At 45.3% G+C, this 20,091-nt stretch overlaps 1 protein-coding gene across 2 annotated transcripts in view; it reads left to right on the forward strand.

The window, feature by feature from the left end:
- The first annotated feature begins 9,710 nt into the window (after nt 1-9,710).
- Nucleotides 9,711-20,091, forward strand: part of TEC (tec protein tyrosine kinase) — a 49,891-nt gene continuing 39,510 nt past the window's right edge. For both annotated transcript variants that reach the window (XM_080588933.1, XM_080588932.1), the window contains exon 1: nt 9,711-10,250. The gene's annotated coding sequence lies outside the window, so the exon portion shown is untranslated. The remainder of the gene's footprint in view (nt 10,251-20,091) is intronic.

Below are 20,091 nucleotides of genomic sequence, written 5' to 3' on the forward strand. Positions count from 1 at the left end.
TATGAACCAAGGATAGGCCTCCTCCAGGAGGAGGAAAAGCTGCCTGGGGCTGAGGCAGCAGTGGTAGCTCTCTGCCTTACCTCCACCAACACCAAGCCCCTCCGTTAGGGCACAGTAGGAAGCTAGGATCTGATGTGATAAGGCACATTTTGCACTTCCTTTATTAACAGGTCTGAGCCTGTTCCAGTGCTGTACGTTTTTTTCAATACAGAAAGCTCTACAGAGGAGTTGAACTATATTCAGACCTCAAAAGATGTGCCGAAACAACTAAAGTCAACCTTCGGTGGAAAGTTCAGAGTAGAGAGAAAATCAAAGGCCTCTTATTTTTAACCAAGAATGTAGCAGTTTGTGTCGATTTCCCAGCTCAAACAATGCTGCAGCCCGGCGAGAGTGAGATATTTTCTATGGGCTCAGTTCCTACTATTGTTTACAAGCCAAATGTGAGGCTAGATAGTCATGGGTCAGCCCATGCGTAGTCGTGGTGCAGGCATCCATCACCAGTGACATGCCTGTGTGTTAGAACAAAGAAACACGTGAAGGCAAGGGACCTACAGTCTTCTTCCTTTCTCATAAGAATTTTGGCAAGAAATGATTGAGAAAAATGTTTTTTTTTTTTTCCAGAGAGTTTGATTACGCTTTACAAAATGCTTTTAATGCTCATCACAATTGATTTTCCTAAGAGTTAAGCATCTAAGCAGTGGTAGACAAACAGTTCTCCAAAAATACAGAGTTTACGACAGAATCCAATAAAGCACACGACATACTAACTTGGGAAAAGAATAGGATCATTGTCTATTGTTCAGTTGTCGTATTTCTGCAGTTAGACGTGATGGGACAAATTGTATTGTTTCAATGTGGCTTTCAATAGGTGTGTAACAAATTGTGTATGCGCGTACGTATGTTTGTGTGTGTGAATCTCTCCATCTGTACATGCACATACAAGTACACACACATCTCTTAAGCACCATGGTAATCAACCATGCTGGATCTGAAAAAAAAAAAGTTAGAAAGCTGGAGTTCACATACAGAACAAGATCAGACTTAGACATGAATTAGAGGAGGTTGCAAAATAGCAGGCTTTAATTGTGCAGTGGAAAACCAATTATACCCTCGTTTTATCATCCAAATCTCCCTAGCTACCCCTGTACCTCAATTTTAAGAGATTTTTGGAACAATTAAGTAGCAGATGTAGTTGGTAAATATTACTTTAAAAGTGAACATCAGTTAATAAAACACTTCAACTTGAAGTTACTAATTGCTTAGTAATGAAGCTGAAGCCATTTGTTTAAAGTCTTTTGAAAATATGTACCATTAATTGCTGTCAATGAAGATTGGAAAAAAATATTTTTAGGATGATTCCAGGATGCCATCAAGGTCACTGTAGCATAAATTGAGATAAGTAATTATTACACTGGATTTACTCTGAATTGTCATTACTGGGGTGCCACAAACTGGCCTGACGAGGGCATAAATCAAGGTCAGGTGGCAAAATGCTTGGAGTGAAGACTGCTGTCATACTACTGCTGATATTCTTGTAAGTGGATTTACACAGTCAACCAGATCTGTGATATATTTTCTTCTCTGGTTTGATATTGTGTCAGGGAAACCCAAATACACTAAAGCTCTATAAACAAAGCATAGTCTGACCTGTGTAAATTCAGAACAATTTCCCTGGGAATGTATCTAAATAATGTAGCCACCATCAGAATCTAATCCTGGGGGTTAGGATTTTGGCTTGATAGCCTTTTAATCAAAGTGGTTCAGCTACTTCTTCCAATTAAAACAGTGTAACATTGCTGTATATCACAATGGTAAAACCTCTTGTAAATGGAGAAATGTTCTTGTCTCCCAGAGAAGAAAAGTTATATTAATTTTAGCATTTTTGCTCTGTGTTCTAAGCCTATGCAGAGTCTCACATGAAACTTTACGTACAAACTAAAATTACACATTGACCACCTACTTTACAGTAGTATAGCTAAACAGACCACATCCTGAAACAAAATCTCAATATTTTTGCTATAAATTTGGTGTAATTCCACTGAAGTCAGCCATGAAATTCCAGTTTTGCTGAGCTCCGCATCTGTTCAGTGTAACACCTACATCTGGTGCTTAAATTCTTGCCCTGCCACCTGTATCTGAAGTCTAAACCTGCTTTTGAATCCTTGAAGAGAGCCGTCGGCAAGCCGTTTCCTTAGCAGCCACACATGTGGCTTCCAAACCACACACGGTGCTGTCAAAATGTTTCAGACTGCCCCGCAGTGTCACTTAGCCACAGCTGCTGGTAGCTGCATGCTGCAGACTGGTCCAAGACATGTGTAGAGATGTGCTGGTGCAGGGTGGTGGTTTTCAGGTGGTTTTGATTTCAGGATCCTCATGGTTTCTTCAGACTGGCCTAAGAGAGGTGGCCCTTCTCGGTTAGCTCCTGTGGTCCCCTGAGAAGTACTTGCTCAAGTATCTAGAGGCCCAGGGATCACAAGTTGAAAACCACCAGAGTGGAGCAATCTGACACCCTCATCCACATCCTTACCTTTTTAGGTAGTTATTCTTTGTTTCAGTACCAGCAAAAAACTTTCATATGCTCTCCAGTGCTGTCGTGCTGACCCGGTGTCAGGGTGAATTGTGCAAATAAATAAGACGCTTTTTCACCATTTTATATACACCACTTTGCTTCCTGTTATTTTATTACATTAGCACATCAAGACATCCCTCAATCAGGCTGTGCTGCACTGAAGTTAGGGACTTGTTTTTAATAATTGACTACCTGGGTTATGACAAGTAACACTGCAGTGCTACACAGCCACAGAGAGGAATGGGAAAGAGAGTGTGGGGGTTATACGATCAAAGAAATTGTTGTGGTCAAACAGATCTACCACAAATTAAAGAAGTTTAGCAAAGCCTTCTGCAAATTTATGGATCCAGCTTAACACTCAAATGCATCGATACAGTAGGTTTAGAGAGAGGTGTATGCATGTGTTTTTGAATGCTAACTCAGCCTGAAGTATATTTCTTTTACTGTTTGATCCTTAAATCAATAATTGTATTAATGTTCCTTACAGAGTCTTGTCAATTTTTCTTCTAGTATATGATTATCACCTAAGTGTTTGATCATATATTTCCTCAATTTCTTTTTCTACATGGGATTAGCCTTCATCACTTTATCACTCCTGGCTAAGCTGTGGATATAAACATCACAGAATCTCAGGTGGCATAACTCAGCATGCCAAAGGAAAATCTGACATCAACTGGTTAATGCTGATAGGATAAAAAGCCCTCATGGTAACAAAGATCTGGAATCTGCAGGAAGGTTAATCCCAGCTGGTCTGATGAGAGGTGCTGTCATGGTAGGCCATGGCCACCCTTGCATCTGGCAGTGCCAGCTGGGACCTCCCACTCAGAGAAGCTGGCGGCCTAGTCCAGAAAGAAAAGTTTTTAGAGGGACCTTCTCGGAGAAGACAGCGATCAAGGGCAGCAGCAAGGAATGTCAGGAAGAGAAAAGACAAGTGGTGCATATGGATAATTGCTGCCTTTCTTTTAATTATTTCTTTTTGTCTTTTTTGGACTGTATCCTTTGCTACAGAATGTGAAAATGGACAATTAACTAGCAAATGAGTAAATATCCCATAGACTGGGCTCACATTTTCATTTATTGTCCTATGGATGTCCATTTAGTCCTATAGGAATGTTCCTTGTTTCTCAGAGCCCTTAACATTTGCCCCAGAACATGAACTGTGTTTACATCATCTTTTCCTCTGAATTATCTGTCATGGGCTATGAAACAGAGAGACCCTAATCTACAAAGATTCAGAGGGACTCCAGAGGACAGAAACAGTAGTGGGAGAGGAGACTGTTCTTCCATGGCCTGGGGCAGACCTGTGTTGAACCTGATCTGGCCACTGCAAAGAACGATGATACCCCGTGTGCCTACCCCAGTAAAAAGGGATGGTCAGGCTTATTAGTATTTTCTCTTCTTCAGACTTTTTTTTTCAGTTTTTCAGCGGAGCATGTTGTCCCCAGAAAGCAGTTACGTGAAACTTGTCTTTTAGGGCTTCCTCCAGCCAGCAATCTTTCTATAAAAGTTCTTGCTTGAATTTTACAGTGCAGAAGAGCCTTGAGAAAGTAGTTAGTTCTGTATTTTAAATGTGTGGTCTGTTCTCGGAAGAAAGCTCACAGGGCTCTCACGCAGAGGAGTCCAGTATATCCACCATCATTGCTGTCGACTCCATGATGTGCTGGAGAACCTGGGTTTTGAGTCTGTAAAGGAAGGATACCCAGATCTGAGCCTGAAAGCAACTCTTCTCTCTACTACCTGTTAGTAATGAATCCAGAAGATATATATATATGTATATATTTTTCCCCAGATCATCCTAATGCATCTTAATAAAAGAGGGCAGAGAATGTCTTTGTGGTCTAGCCACTGTGGCCAGAATACTGCCTGTTGTTATAGCAGTAGAGGAAATATGCTGTTTGCAAAGAAGAAGCAGAGCCATAGGGATTATTTAGGCGTTTCAAGTAAAGCAGGTAAAAACAACACTCAGCAGCAGTAAGTAGTTTGGTTGTCCTTAGAGCTAGGCAGGAGATTTCCTAAACACATAGCCATTATGCAGATGTCCGGCATATTTGGTGCTGGTGTGCCCAGATCATGACTGCTGGAGTCCTCAGACTATGATGGGATTGCACAATTATAGTTATAACCTAGCCCTATACTGGAATAATCTGTCCCTTCAAAGACATGCAGGGGCTCTTAAATGTCTCAGCTGAGTAGGGACCTCAGTGGATGATCCAACTGTCTCTACCTCAATCCCTGCTCCTCATGAACTTTGACTTATTCCAGCAATAAAATCTTCAGGGGAACAAAGAAGATTGACTGCCCTTTATGGGAGATTGAGAAGTAGGTCCTGGGCTGTGCGAGATGCAGATCAGTTGATGGTGGGGAAAGTGCTAGTATGATCTTGGTGAGCTACTATGATGACTTGTAGGACAGGCAATAAATGTTGCAATAACTTACAGGACTGTTGTAAAAAAATACATTCATTTGTATCTGTCAAGCATATGATCCACCCAGCCCAGCATCCTGCCTCCAGTGCTGACCACAGACGGATGACCAGGGAAAAGCAAGAACAGGGCAAGCCGATATGGTACCACATACAAGTATTCCTCAAGGTTCAGTCTCAGAATGTTTCCTGGATCTGAGGTATTGCATCTGTCTAGGGATTCTCAATAGATTTCTCTTCCAAGTGCCTGCCCAGTCTCTCTTGAAACCCATCCGATTTACTCTGTCCATATCATCCTTTGTGAAGCAAAGAGCTCCACACATCTTCTGATTGCTGCCTGATGAACCGTCTCCTTTTGTTTGGTTTCAGTCCAGCTCTGGCTTCACTGGAGAACTTCTAGCTCTTGAATCAGAAGAGACAGTAAACAGCAGATTCCTATTCACCTTCTCCATCCCATTCAAGGTTTTGCAGACCCTTACCATATCCAATTTGTACCATCTCTCTTGAAGGCTGGAGGTAGTCCATTCCACTCATTTGTAGTGATGGATGCCACAGAAAATCCCATGAATATATCAAATGTTTCCTCAGAGTAAGCTTCAGAAAATACACCAAAAAATGAAAGCATAGGGCTGTCTGTGAGACAGATACCGGAAAAGACTGAAGAATTGGTTGTTTTGTAAACTTTATTCATCCTGAATAAGGAAGCAGAGGAGTCGAGAAAGAAGCAGAGAAGTGGAGTAAACATTGTGATTGTGTAATGAAATATTGCATCATGATGCTTGAAGGCTACTGAAGTAAAATTACAGAGGTCTTCATTTCATTTTTGACTTTGAAACTCTAGCACAAATGGTTATTCAGGGAGAAAGGGAAAAAGAATTTGGGAGCTCACTGTCTATTTTCCTCCTCTTTCAGAATCTGATGATCTGGTCGAACCTGGCTGACCTCAAGCCTGGCTTGCTCCCTGGCTAGGGTGGTGGGACAGGCCCTGGCTGTGAGGCCCTGTCCTGCTGTCCCCCTGGGCGTCCCCCATGGCTCCCAGGGAGATGAACAGGGCTCCCTGGCCCCCATGGAGCCCTGACACGTGTCCTATTAGCAAGGGCTGGGACGAAGCACAGGCTCTGTCTCACGGTGTAGCAGAAACCCTTGGTTTATTGTTCCCTTGATACACATTGTGCCTGGATTGAACCATACTTGATATTTTTTCCCCTAACTTGGCTAGGTAGAAGAACAAAATATTTTTCTCTGTTTCACAGAGAGGATCGAATAGAAACAAAATGACGTAAAAGGCTGGAAGGGAAATAGCATTGGTAAAGTGCACAATTAGATCGCAGAATATGTTGCCATGGGCATCAGCAAGTAGCAAGATTAAAAAGGAAGTTTGATACATGGATAACAAGAATATCCAGAGTTTTAATAGCCAAAACTAAACTGAAAATATTTTGCAAGGAAGTTAAAACTAAAGTTTCAGAGCTAGAGAGAACTCATGAGAGACTTTACCTAGAGCTACAACTCCTTATCCTAGGACCTAACTACATCTTGGTTTTAGGTGTCCAGTGCTAGTCACTATTACAGACTCTTGGTCTGAGCCAGTGTGGAAATTCTTGGGGAACTTTGTTATTGGTTTCCCAGCAGAAAGTTGTAGAAGATATTACTACAGTGGGTTGCAGTAAAGAACTCTATAGGTAGGCTTAACATGGAAGGCATGTTAACAATAAATTAATCTTCCCTAGCTTCAAAAGTTTACAGTGAAAATGCACTAAATATCTAGTTGTCATGCCTTTAGTGATCAACTGAGAGAGGGAGAAACCTGCCCATGGGCAATTCACCTCATCCCAGAATAAACAAGTCAGATGATCTGGGCTCTAAAAGTCCTGAATTGTTTCATTAGGAGGAGTCTAGATGATAATTTCATGTGAAGACATAAATGTGTGAAGGTAGGTAAGATTAATAAAGATTTAAATTCCTTTCAACATACCTGAGTTAGCTGCAAGCTAGTTAACTTCAGCATTACTAGCTGTGAAAGTTATCTTCTCTGTTAAAGTCTATTCACATATTTATTCTCCCCTTCCCTTCCCAGCTGAATTCCCTTCTTGAATATATTTTTAGTGGCCATTTTGAAGGAAGACATCTTTAGCTGGTGTAAACTTGTTGTGTTTCTGAGTCCTGCTCCCCAGCCCCCAGTTAAAATCTTCCCCATACATGCTCAAACTGTCTGCCAGCAAACCATAGCCCACCTTGCAAACTGGTTGTCCAGAGTGCCCATGGCTATCCCGCCTTCTGGTTTCTCTTCTCCTAACCAAGGCTTATTCAGACATGTTCCCTGTGGTTTTCAGCTATTTTGCTGATCTCTCCATCGACCTTTAAGACATCCTTATATGCCAGGCCACAAATTCATGTGACAACAATATTGACTGCAAGAAAAAATATTTTATGATATGTCTGTATTTCCCGCTGCTCTTTAGAGTTACTTTCAGTGATGTAATGGAAATATCACCTCCAAAATCTCTCAAAAAGGAGAAGAAGCTTTGGAGAAAGAGTAGGCAGAAAAAGCCAGCACACTTGCTGATATGGAAACCAGACAGTGAACGACGACTGTAATTTTTCTCTTGTCCTGAAATTTCATAAGCCTCCATCCTTTCCGAAGGGGAGACTTCCTCCTAGAGAGGGGCAATTTGCCAGACTAACCCTTCACCACTGTTCCTCCTTTGCAGTAGAGCAAAAATCAACCACTCTGGATGCCAAGTGCCCTTAATCCAAAACACGGCAAGATCACTATGCCATTTAATTTCACTGAGTCCCCAGAGGCTTACTAAAGAAAAGGCTCAGACAGCATGTGCTCCGATCCCTGCAGCCCAGAGATGGGATGGATGCTACACCATCCCAGCCCAAAGGATTCCTGAACTTCTAAGAGGCAAAAGAGAAAAAGATGGAAACAGCAAGCAACACTGAGCTCTTCTGGGAGTAGAACCAAAGCTAAAACCCTGAAATATCCCCTCCTTTTCTCATTCCCCCACTACTGCACTGTTTGCATAGCATTTCAGCATGTGAAATTTTAGGGAAATGAAATCATTTCTGGTTACAACTTGCTGCTTTTTCTGCAGTTTTTTTTTTTTAAATCCTAAAGCCGAAACATTCCCCTGGGTGGAAAGCTCAGCCCCCTCCCATCTGTAAAATTTATATAGACGTGTAAAAGAAGCTTGTTATTTGAAAAGTATCTTTATGCTTTAAATATTATATAGAATCATAGAATCATAGAATATCCTGAGTTGGAAGGGACCCATAAGGATCATCAAGTCCAACTCCTGGTACTGCACAGGTCTGCCCAAAAGTTTAGACCATGTGACTAAGTGCACAGTCCAATCTCTTCTTAAATTCAGACAGGCGTGGTGCAGTGACTACTTCCCTGGGGAGCCTGTTCCAGTGTGCGACCACCCTTTCAGTGAAGAACCTCTTCCTGATGTCCAGCCTAAACTTCCCCTGCCTCAGCTTAACACCATTCCCGCAGGTCCTGTCACTGGTGATAATGGAGATAACGGAGAACAGGTCACCTGCCTATCAGGACACTTTAGTGGCCCTGGCTATGAATGCTTTTAGAAATTTATGAAGTATGGAAGGAAAACAAAACACTTCTGGCAAGATGCAAAGGCCTCCCCACTGTAATTCTGCAAGCCCTGGCACTGCGCAAGGGTTGGCATGTGTCTCAAAATGAAATCACACCAGTTGCTCTATTTAACTATAGCAAAGGCATACAGGCCACAAGAAACCAAAACTGCGCAGCAGAAATCCAAGTGTATGGTGCTGCCCTTCTCACCAAGCCATAAGAAGCCATACAGAATGGCGGACAATGCTTTTTCCCAAGCTCCATAGCCTTTCCTCAATGCATGTGCTCAGTGTGTACTCGACAGAGAGTTTCCTGAATGCTGCTCAGCACATCCTCATCTTTGCCACCCAGCCTTTACAGAGCTCTCTCCCTAACCTGTGTTCAGGCAACAAGCAACCCTCTTCAGTCCTGCAGAAATGTGTGCCCATCCCCAGAAGCAGAGTCACCTTGTAGTTGCCTTGATCCCACCGCCCTCCTAAAGTCTTTGCCATTGTGGTAGAAGCTCCCACATGGCAGTAGGCACATGCTTTGGACCACAGAGGTGTGCTCTCCTGTCCCTTTGCTGCTGCTGGGATGGAGTCTCAGGGCTGATGTAAATCTGCTGTTGGTGTCGCATGATCATAACCGCTCTCTGCTAGATGATACTTCCTTCTGGAGCTCAAAAATGGCACCTTATGTGGCGAAGCTATTCCAAGTTCCTCCTTAAACAATTGTTTGGTCTTGCCCTTTCCTCCTGCCACAGCAGCAGGCAACGCCAGAAGCTGATTTTGCTGTTGCTTGAAAAATGAAGCAGAAGTTGCCCATTTTGCAAAACCGACGGCATCAGTGGCAGCGGGTAGGGAGGTCTGCATGGGCACCTGAGTGCATGCTACCACAATTGTGTGGGGATGGAGTGGAGGGAGGGTGGTGAGAGCGGGCTGGAGGGACTGGTCCCCGTGAGGTGGCCGCAGGTGTTTTACACCAGGGACGCCCCGCGCTAGGGATGGAGCCCCACAACTCCCTGGGCTCCGAGGCAGTGTGACGGGCATGGCCACAGCGCCAAACATGTAATTTAGAGGAAATCCCCCAAGTGAAAACAAAGGCTCTGTAAGTCATTTCCTCTGAACTGAACAGAAAGACATCTGTGTTGATCCAGCCATTACGCACTAGTCACAACAAAGCCCTCTGCTCCTGAGCAGCATAGGCCCTGCTCGCTTTCCTCTGGGCTGCCACTGGAAAACAACAGAGATGCATTCTGACTGAACTTTAACACTTTTTTTTTCTTTTGTTAGTGGGACTTAGCAGGCTGACAGCTTCCACAGGCAAGGGCTGGGGCAAGAGAAGGCGAGGCACAGCACCCGGGTGCCACCTCCTCACACACCCCGGGGGCTGCGCTTCGGCGGGGGCTGCGCTTCGGCGGGGACTCCCGCCGGCCTCGAGAAGCCGCCTGGCCTTCAGACGAGACCCCTTGAGCCGCTGGACTCCCGGCACCTGCACCGGGACGAGGGGGGGCGGCCGGGGCCTCCCCTCGGCTCCCTCGGCCGCCGCCTGGAGGAGGCGCCGGGGCGGCCGCCCGGGCCGGAGCGGGGCAGTGCGGTGCCGTGCCTGCCTCCTTCCGCCTCCCTCTGCGCCGCCGGCGCCGAGGCCCCTTCCGCGGTGGCGGAGCTCGGGAGACCCAGGTAAGGCAGGGCAGGGGCTGCCCCCGTCCCTCTCCCCCCAGCCGAGAGGCCGTGGTGGCTTTGGGGGGGCTCGGGGGGTGCCCCCGGAGCTGCCGCCGTGCAGGGGCTGCGGTTCCCGAGGGGAAGCTGCCAAGGGGAGGCTGTGGCACAAGCTGCGCTTTCCACCTTTGCTCTTAATGGGGTTCGTGGGGTACGAGGCAGCGCCGTCCGGGCTGCGGAATCCTTTCGGATTTCGCTGTTTCCTTGTTTCGTGACTTTTTTTTTTTGTCGTTGTTTCCTTGCTGCGGGTTTTTCAATGCATCCGTGTAGCTGCTGTGCTTCGCTGAGAGGGCTTGGCTGAAGGCAGGGCTAGCTCGGCGTGTGAGTTCAGACATCCCAGCAGTTCGCCGTGCCCTCCGTCCCGCCGCCTGCTTCTCCCTCCCTGCGGTGGATGCGCTGTCTTGGGCTGCTGCTCGGGCACTGCCGGTGCGGTGGGTGACAGGATTTGTGTGCTTCTCCCCGGGCGTCCCGTCCGGGCTGGTGTAGGTCGGAGCTGGTAATGGCTGGAGCCACCAGCTGAGCTTTTCGTGCAGCCGTGGCCACCAGCTCGCTTCTTGGACTGACGGATAGGTCTCGTGGTAACTAACGCTAATCTGCGATGCGCAGGCGAGTAAGCAAGAGTGTTTATTAAGGTTTTAAAATCTGACCGCAGCAGAAACGCGGATATAGACGTGTCTTGGGACCGCTTGCTTCTTGGCCATTCGTTTTCAGTCTGGACTAAACGCTGCAGATGTGCCGTACCCTCGGTACGGTGTGACTCCAGGGTGAGGCGTTGCTGTTTAATTTCTCTCCGAACTCCCCACTGACTGAAAAATGAGTTGCTGCTTATGGCTGGTATGTAAGTATCGAGGCTATTTTGGGCCCTCTGAGGGCAGGGCCCGTGCAAAGAGACCCCCAGCTACCCTTTGGCGAGTACCCCAGGCGAGGGGGCACATGCTCCCCTTTCTCCTCAGCACGCCAGCTGAGGGCCGCGCCGCCTTCCCTCCCCGGGCTGTCCTCCCAGCTCTGTCCCCACAGCGGCTCCCCTTCGGGCTTCGTCCTCCCCAGAGGGTTTGTCCTCATGGCAGCTCCCACAAAGCTCTTCCTTCTCGGGCCGAGTGGTCTCCTGGGACGCGTGGCAGGGAGCGCTCGGTGGCCTGCGGTCCCCCTTGTTCAGAGCTCTGCCGCTGCTTCTCGTAGCCCTCTGACGACTGTGGTTTGCAGGGGGAGAGAGCCTGTTTGCTGTCGGACTCTCCTCTCGTAGTCTTCATATTTCTCCAGGTTTTTGTTGCAAAATTTATCTTGTAAGACATTAAAGCTCCTGGTGAGATAATGATGGTTGTCTCTGCATTTATTCCTGAATGAAGGGGTGCTTTACATGCTTTGCTAAATTCCTAAATGAATACTTTGAGTGTTTTGAACCAACTGATCTCCATGGGAGTTTGCCGGCTGCAACCACGGAAAACAGAGCAATGTGGTTATATTTGGCACCTGGATACTCCCTCCTTTCTCTCTCTCTCTCTCTCTCTCCCTCTCTTTTAAAAAACTCAGTAATCTCACAGGTATGAAAATCAAAGACAAAGATTTGGAGTCTGGAGGTAGAACACACTGCTGCTTAGGCCTTCTTTGTGAAGTAACTCAAGTTTTTATCAGCCAAACCTGATTTTATTAGCCCTTCAAAACTAACAAGAGGAATACCTTTTTTTTTTTTTTTCCCCTCTTGGATGTTAATGTAGAGTTTAATCTTCTAAATCCATGGATTGTGAAGCAGCTAGAATTATGTCCTGAGTTATGTTACATTTTAATCCTTAGCCGTGTGCTCAGTCCTGTGAATTTGGCATTGTGATGGATCCAGTAACCTGGCTGACTGCCTACAATGGCTGAAAATGGAGAAAAATAAAATAGAGCCGATAAAACAATGTCAGCTGTATATTATTTTATCTTGCCCTGAAATAACATTGTATTCAGAAGTGCCGTGATGGTGTGGTATCCTGTAATTAAGGTTAAAATAACGGGGAAGTGGTTAATTTCACAGAATTGCTTGGAAGCACCAGAAGTCTCCCCCTCCACCAAATGTAGATGAAACCTGTTGCAGATTAGTTCCCTCTGTGTTGTGTTAGCTTATAAACTGAATACACAAGATAAGGTGCAGAATGGTGTACTTTTTATACAAATGTTTATATCCCAAATTTGCAAAATGTTTTCTGTTTATTAGACAATGGAATTCTGTGCTTCTGACTGTCAGCGCAAAGATCATGGAAAAAATGTCTTTAGCCTCTATTAACCATTGACCTCTAAGATGTTTTGCTACTTTTGTTTGTTTTGACTTTTTTTCAGTAACCTATTACTTTTTCACTGCTGAAGTTGGAGCTGTGCTTTAAAAAAAGACAAGTTTGCGTATGCCAAAGAATCAGTTGTAGCAGTCTAACATGGGTCCTCTGCAGAAACAGGATAAGAAAATATTGGTATTAAAATCAAAAGATATGGAAAGCAGTACTTGGATGAAGAGGACTAATGGTTGGCTTGGAGAAGAAGGCCTGAGGTGGCTTTTTTTTTGTATATTTCAAAGAAATATACACGTGCTTCTAAAGGACATCTATCATACGCTTTTCATTTGTGCTACAGATATTTTCATTATTAGGCAGGTGTGTATATTTTTAGCCAAGGCAGTGGTAATTGTGCACCAAGTGACAGCAGCAGTCAGTCAGTCGTTGCACCATGGAAGTCAGGGAGCAGTGTTCTTAACTGGCCTGCTGGTGCCCGTGGCTTCCTCCGTCACGTGAAATGCAAGGGAGGGACCCTTGCTGCACAGGTTGCAGTGCGCTGACTGCAGAGGGGTCTTCCCAATTTGCCTTAATGCTCAAGGCCAGGATTTAATTCAGCATTAAGTATGTCACTGATAGAACTGGACACAGCTCTCCAAAAACAGTGAGATTGCAATTGCCATCTCAAATTTGTTTGAACAAATGATTAGATCTCAAGAAATGTATTTTTGCTAATAGAGGCTGCTGTTTCTAAAGGCAAATCCACGGTTTACTGTGCTGGCCCTCAGAGCAACTCCCAGCTCTCCTCACTCTGGTCATTTTCTCTGGCTATTTTCTAAAGGAAAATGCATTAGCAAAGAAAGTGGTGTGTAGGCGAGGGAAGCCGACATCTGGGTGGACACACATGCCCTTTCTGTCTGATGGGGCAGAAGAGGAACTGGGGAGCAGAGGCGTGTGATTGAGCACTGCCCCGTGGCAATTACAGCTCTGGCAATTCTCAGTCATCCCCTGCCTCCGCTCCGCTGCATGGGCCGTGATTCAGAGTCAGGATGCAGAGGCAGGAAAATGTGAGATATCCATGGGAGATAAAACTTTGAAACACAAATAGGCTTCTCGTACAGGTGTGGGGAGAAGGGCCTCATCGTAAGAGATGCTTTGGGAGGGGTGGAAAGCAGGTTTTTATCGTTTCCTAAACTTGGAAGTAAGATGGAGATGTCAGTTTCTTGCAAGCAGAGTAAAGTGTCTGCTGTGTTCAAATGGGATCATGAGATCTCTGAAAGAGTAGCAGCAGCCTCCTAGGAATAGCTCAGCCCATCACAGGCAGCATTCACCTGTCTCAGCAAGAATGACGTTGCCTGACAGAAGTCTTCCCTTTCAACAACACACGAATATTTAGGAGAAGGAAAACCACCATGCTGAGAAGATGCCTCTGGCCTGTGTTCTGGGAGGCTCGGCAAAGCCTGCGCCCGGCTCAGCATGGTCCAGCCTTGGTACCACGGGCAGGTGAGCTGGTTTTCGGGAGCGTGCCACAGAGGGACGAGTTGCTGTGGCTGCCGGGGAGAGCCCCCCTTCCCAGGGCAAGCAGCAGGCTGCCAGCTGGGGCGCGCTGTCCCAGTTCTTCGGGTGAAAACCCCGTGCAAAGTTAAACAACCACAGGAAAAAAAAAAAGGGAAAAAGAGGAGATTGCAGCATGCTGGGGGTGTGTGGAGCCTGGGCTGAGCGTTTTCTTGGCACTCCCACTTCTTCTTGTTCAGTTTCCCTTATCGGTGGGTGTTTGGGTACCACTGAGCCACACGTCAGGTACAACTGCCTGCGTGCTCAAGTAGGTCACAGGAGGGTTTCCTGTCAGGAGGGGTTTTGCTCAGCCCCGTGCCTTTTAAGAGCTGTGATCTGATTAAATCATAAGAAGACGTTAGATCTGCGCCTTGGTTGCACCTGAATATAGGGCAGAAAAAACTGCCTGCGTGCTGCAGCGAGCGGCGCTCATCCTGCACCACGGTCTGGGCAGGGCACGGGCGCCCTGCACCGCCAGAGGGCCTGCTGGCCCCTGCCCTGTTAGGCTGGGACCTGCCCCTGGCCACGGGTGCTTGTTGAGCAAAAGAAGACTTTTTCTTTCCCCCACAAGACAGCCACATAACCCACCGTCAGATACACATGATAACTGCCCCTTGTTTTTAGCTGAAAGCAGCTCCCGTGACTCTCTCTCCTAGACGGCCCTGTGTGAACGTCTTTTTGTCAGCTTCTCTATGCTAAAGTGGAGGTGAGATAACGGCAGTGCTTCAAATTCGTCATGTCTAGGGTTACTGCTTGCCTTGTGAATTGCAGGACGTCCTGTATCACAGGCTCAAGCTTCACATCCTTGGGGAAGGAAGAGTTGTGTGAGGGCTGGCTTTTGTCACCCCCTCCCCATGATTATGAGCACCTCTTCCAGCTGAAGCTGCAAACCAAACCGTGGCCATCCCTGGTACCATGGTGGGGGAAGGAGTGAGAGGATCTGTCCTGTGTTGGGCTGCGGGACCCGATTCGGGGGGATGGCCTCTGAATGTGTAAACGGAGCTGAGCTGAATGGGCTGCTCGCTGTCCCATGGCAGGTCCTTTAAAACTGGTAATCTTAAATGTACTTTGGGATCTCTTGGAAGTAAAAGGGCTGCCTACGCTGCATCCAGCGAAGATAATAAAAAGAATGTTTTTCAGCATGCAGAAGTCTAGCACTCAGGTGTTTGGAGTCCTGGCTTCCAAACTGCCCCTGCAACTTTCTGTTCAACTGCCTTACACATAATGTGTCACGGGGTAGTGTTCGGTTGTGTGGCCGTGTGCTATGATTAAAAACTAAAGTAGTGGGCAAGCAGCACAATTGCCTCAGCTTCATTCAGTTATTTCTCTGGATCTCTTGAATTGGAAATAACCCTGAAAGTCAGCACGAAGCAGGCACTCCCTTTGAAAAACTGAGAGCTAGCCATAAGGGACTGTGTTGTCTTACATTTGCGGCATCTTGCCTTCACCCCTTGTAATCTTGCCCTCAGTGGGACTGGGTGGTGGCAGCCCTACTGCTGGTGATGCCCTTTCTGTAGTGTTCTCATGCATTGCCGTAAGTCGTCAGGGTGGATTAGATGGAGTACGATGCTATCATGCGTTAATGATGGTATCACATAATGTCTTAAAGAGAATTAAAGCTGAATACAGTTCCTTAATATGTTAAATGTCTTGTTACACCTGATGAGTGCTCTTGCCCCCTGTTTAGCTCCCAGGGTCTGAAACACCCCGATATCCGAGAGCTGATATCAAGGCGAGTGGAGTTAAGGAGCCTCTTTGCTAGAGATGTTCAGCACCTCGTGAGGGTTTTGGAGAAGGAGAAAACACAAGATGACAGCACTGCCTCAGTTGTGTTGATTTTCAGATGCAGTGAGAAATTATTTCCCTGAATCAATACTTATATTTGTGAAAACTGAAGTCCTTTGGTGTTGCTTGTGTTGTATGTGAAGAAGGAATTCTTCAAGGTTGCATCCTGGATTTTCAGTCTTCTATGCGAAGACTTCGTTAGTAAAAGGCTGAAATGCAAGTAGAAGTTAAACCATTTAACAACTCTGCAGATAAGTTCAGGGTAGAACTCTTTGGGATCTGCCTCAAAAACTTCAGGAAAATAGGTCTTGCTCTTCCAGTTACCTGTTCAGAAAGTACCTGGCAGTGTGGATTCTACTTAGAGAGGTCTTTTTGTGTTTGCTTTTTATTTTTTAATCCGTATCCTAACATACACCTAGTTCAAGTACAGAGCAAAGCAGAAACTGAAAGACTTTGCTAACTTACTAAAGAAAATGAAAGCTGCTGTAAATATAGTCCTTCGAGTCGCATGCCAGATGAACACAAAGCATGACAATGTGAAGTTCTGTCTGGCAGCATTATTACTACAATTCTGAGTGCAATCAAGTGGTAATTTGAGCACCAAGAGCTGTGTTGTCCTATTTCAGTAAAATGAGGGTGAGGGAATTTTGTGTTGAGTTTCATCTGAGTTTCAGTTATGTGAAATTTTCCTTGTAACCCATCGAACATAAGAGGGTGAGAGAGGCTGGAATCAGAAGATAAGAATGTGGACCTTGCCAACACCACTGTTTTGATAAGTGGAGCAACAATTGCACAGTTTGAGAAGCTGTGAATTGCCAGATGTGCGAATGGTAGTACAGCATCTCAGCTGAACTGCAGACAAGTCACTCATTTCCAATCCAAACTCTTGTGTTTGTTTCATATAGCAGAGAGGCCGTATCCTGATGAAAAAGATGCAGGGGAAACTTGAGACACCGGAACTTGCAATATTTCCTGCCCCTCGCTTGTTGGCTTGGGTTTTTCCTGGTGCACTGAAGACAGTTGTGACCGGTAACTGTAGATCTATCAGCTCTGTCTGTATGAGAGAAGGTTCGGGGCTAGTCACTAAATAGGTGCAAAAAAGCAACAGTTGTCAAGTGACTTTACAGTACTGCCTCAGGATAATAGAGTGTCAGGAGAAATGTACACGTTTGTCAACCTGGACTGCCACACATGAGTTAAGGTCAGAAGTTTATCATCTGAGTTAACTTCACAGTTTTGCCTTCAGCTGAATTTCCCCTGCTTATTATTGAACTATTTCTCACCGTTGCAGCTTCCGCATGCTCCAGTGGGTGCTTGTTTCTGTCTCTATTTAAAACCGATTATTAATATGTGTGTATTTTTCATATTGATGGCCCCATTAATGAATGTGTTTAAACATAGTTTCTGGTATATACTTTTTTAAATTCAACAGTCATTATAATGAAAAAGGTGTGTTATGCAAATTTCTGTCATTAATAGCTAGTGTCTTACCACAAAGCAGCATATATATGTACCTCAAGTGTGCCTTTTTCATGCTTAATTTTGCTAAAAGTGTAATGCTGGTGTACAAACACCGGAATGGCTCCTGGTGTACAGTGCAAGCAGGAGCTGTGCTATCTCTTGCTCACAAACATCTCTGACTCTTGCCTCTGATAACCTGACTGGTCCATGAAATGCATTGATTTCAGCCTTCCGGCTTGCTGTGAAGGTGTTCTTCATAGAGCATTTGGCAAAAGCAACTGAAGGGTCAGCTAAAAAGAAGATAGGAATTTATTAAACTTCTTTTAATTTTGGAGAGAGAATGGTCGAATTTGTGCCTACAGCACGGTTGTTCACAACTCTTGTTACGGAGAAGACCTGAACTTGTCTCCCCTTTAGTCTACACGTGTGACTTAGAAGGGTGGCTACTTGATAAATGATTTAAAGATCATGATTTTAGCCATATGGAGAGTAGATTGTGGTCTTCCACAACCCAGAGGGAAGGAACACCGCACCCCTGGAGCTGGTTCAAGGCCTTCTCATCTGGTCCTGAGCTAATTTGCTTTGATATGAGACATGAACAACGCAGCTGCCATCATTCCTCTCCAGCCCGGTGCTTATCCTGGTAGCTTTCTCTTCTGCAAGCCGTATGCTTAAAATTCCCCCAAATTCCCTGAAAGCCAACTACTTGTTTGTAGTTTTTGCCTGACCTCAGAACCTCCTTGCAGCTCTTCCCAGCCATGTGCTTGCTTCTGTGGTCGTGTGGTGCTTAGCTGGGATGTAGCCAGTGTATTACGGATGGCTCTGGGCTCCTTTTCCCATAAGGTAAGGCTCAAGCATGCCTGTATAGCTGTCACTGCAGATGCTAAAGCAGTCAGCTGGCTTTTATGTTGCACGTACTAAGAGTTGTCATCCATTGGGAAGGAATGTGGTTTCCATATAACTGTGTGGGGGAAAGAAAAAATATCTTGCAGAAGTTATAAAGGGATTTGTATCTGGATTCTGGTGGGACAGTTTCATCCGACTAAAGAAAATCTGGTGATTGGAATGCTAGAAATAATCTTAGCAGACAAACATACAGGAGTTATGGCCTGCTATCAATTTTGGTATCTCTGAGGAAGTAGGAAGTTCCTTTACATTTCTTGTGAATAAAACAAGTGCAGAAAGGAGCCAGTTGCTAGGTAGGTAGCTTGCTTCCCTAGCAGTAAAACTGCAAGAACGAGTTGATGTTTGCGGTGCGAATTAAAACCAAACGCTGTTGATTCGATGAAAGATAACCCTTAATTTTGAGGAACATCTCCAAATAATTTATTTCAGTTATTGTGCTGCTGGCTGGCACATTGTGAGGATGAGCTGCAAGCTTTTTGACTTCAGTCAGATCATTATGCCTGGGTCTAGCGTGGCTCCCGTGGACTGGGTAGCCGGAGCTTTCGTAAAGCTAACTACAAACTAACTGAAGGCTGGCCTTTGAAGATGGATTTCATAACCTGTGTGTCACTGGATTTCCTGCTGGCGTTTGAAGAAATTCTAGCTGCTTCATGACGTACCATGCTTCTACGTATGTAAGGGAAGGTATGAGATCATTTAAGGGTACCCTGGGAAAGAGAGTGGTTGAGGTGAAGCAATAATCGATGCCAGCTTCCACTTCTTGTGGGATGTCCCTGCAGACCACTTCTACGTATTCTTCTTGAGACATGCAAAATATGTTTTTAGTTCATGAAACCTTTATCAAATTTCCAACCAATCTAGTTCATGGCATTCTTTGAAAACTATACATCAGCCGTGGAATGAGTGACTCCAGATGTTCATTCTTGGGCTCACCTGTGTTTTGTCAAAGGAGCACAGGTCAGAGAAGCTGGCAACAGCCTGGCTAGGATCAGAAGCAGGTGCAGCATAATCTGCACCTGAATGAGTAATTCCAGAGAACCAGTACAAGTGCAGGGTAGTGCTGGTACTGCTTTGCTGCTGCCAAGAGCCAAGCCAAGATTTCTGTGGCTTCAGCTGTGCCGTGTAAATGTACCAGTGGCATTTTGCCGTGGTAGTCCTTCGGTGCAGAGAGCAGGCAGCCTCTTAGAAGTATTTCAGGTTGGCTTATTGCTGAAAAACATGTCCAAGCCAGAAATATTCGCCTTCAGCCACTGACTGAGTTTTTCTGGTAGCTTTTAAGATGGCCGTGGGTAATGATCTAGAAGGCTGGGTGCTGATTTTTGTGTGTTGACATATTATTGTAGGAGATTGTTTCTAGCTCCAGAATGAATGGGCTTGGGGCCAGAGAAGAGATGGTGCCAGACGGTTAATATGTGGCTTAGTTCTTCCTTTCTCCACTTTAAGTAAAAGGGTGCAAAACAAGACTGTGATCGTATTCAAGATAGTGAAAGTTAGATTGGTACCAGTCACTTGGTGTGTATGGTGGGAGGGCAGAGAGAATTAACTTCAGAGTCGGAGAGCAAGCAGTTGTTTAGTTGAAGTTCATCTTATGGTGTTTGCAAAACTTAGGAAGTATTAGACAATCCCTGTATGTGAAACAAGTCACAATTTGTATGTGTTACAGTATCTGTTAGACAATGTCAAATGTGTGCCTTGAATACTGACATAAATTGAGTTTATTTGTGCTGTGATATATCTCTTAATCACCTGAGATTGTGTAACGTTAAGAAGATCAAATTCAAATTATGAAGAAGCTGAATTAAAATTACTCCTTTACTACAATTAAAAAGGACAGCCTCAGGCACTGACTTTCT

This window comes from Anser brachyrhynchus (assembly GCF_964034855.1).
Source record: "Anser brachyrhynchus genome assembly, chromosome: 4".
Lineage (NCBI taxonomy): Eukaryota > Metazoa > Chordata > Aves > Anseriformes > Anatidae > Anser > Anser brachyrhynchus.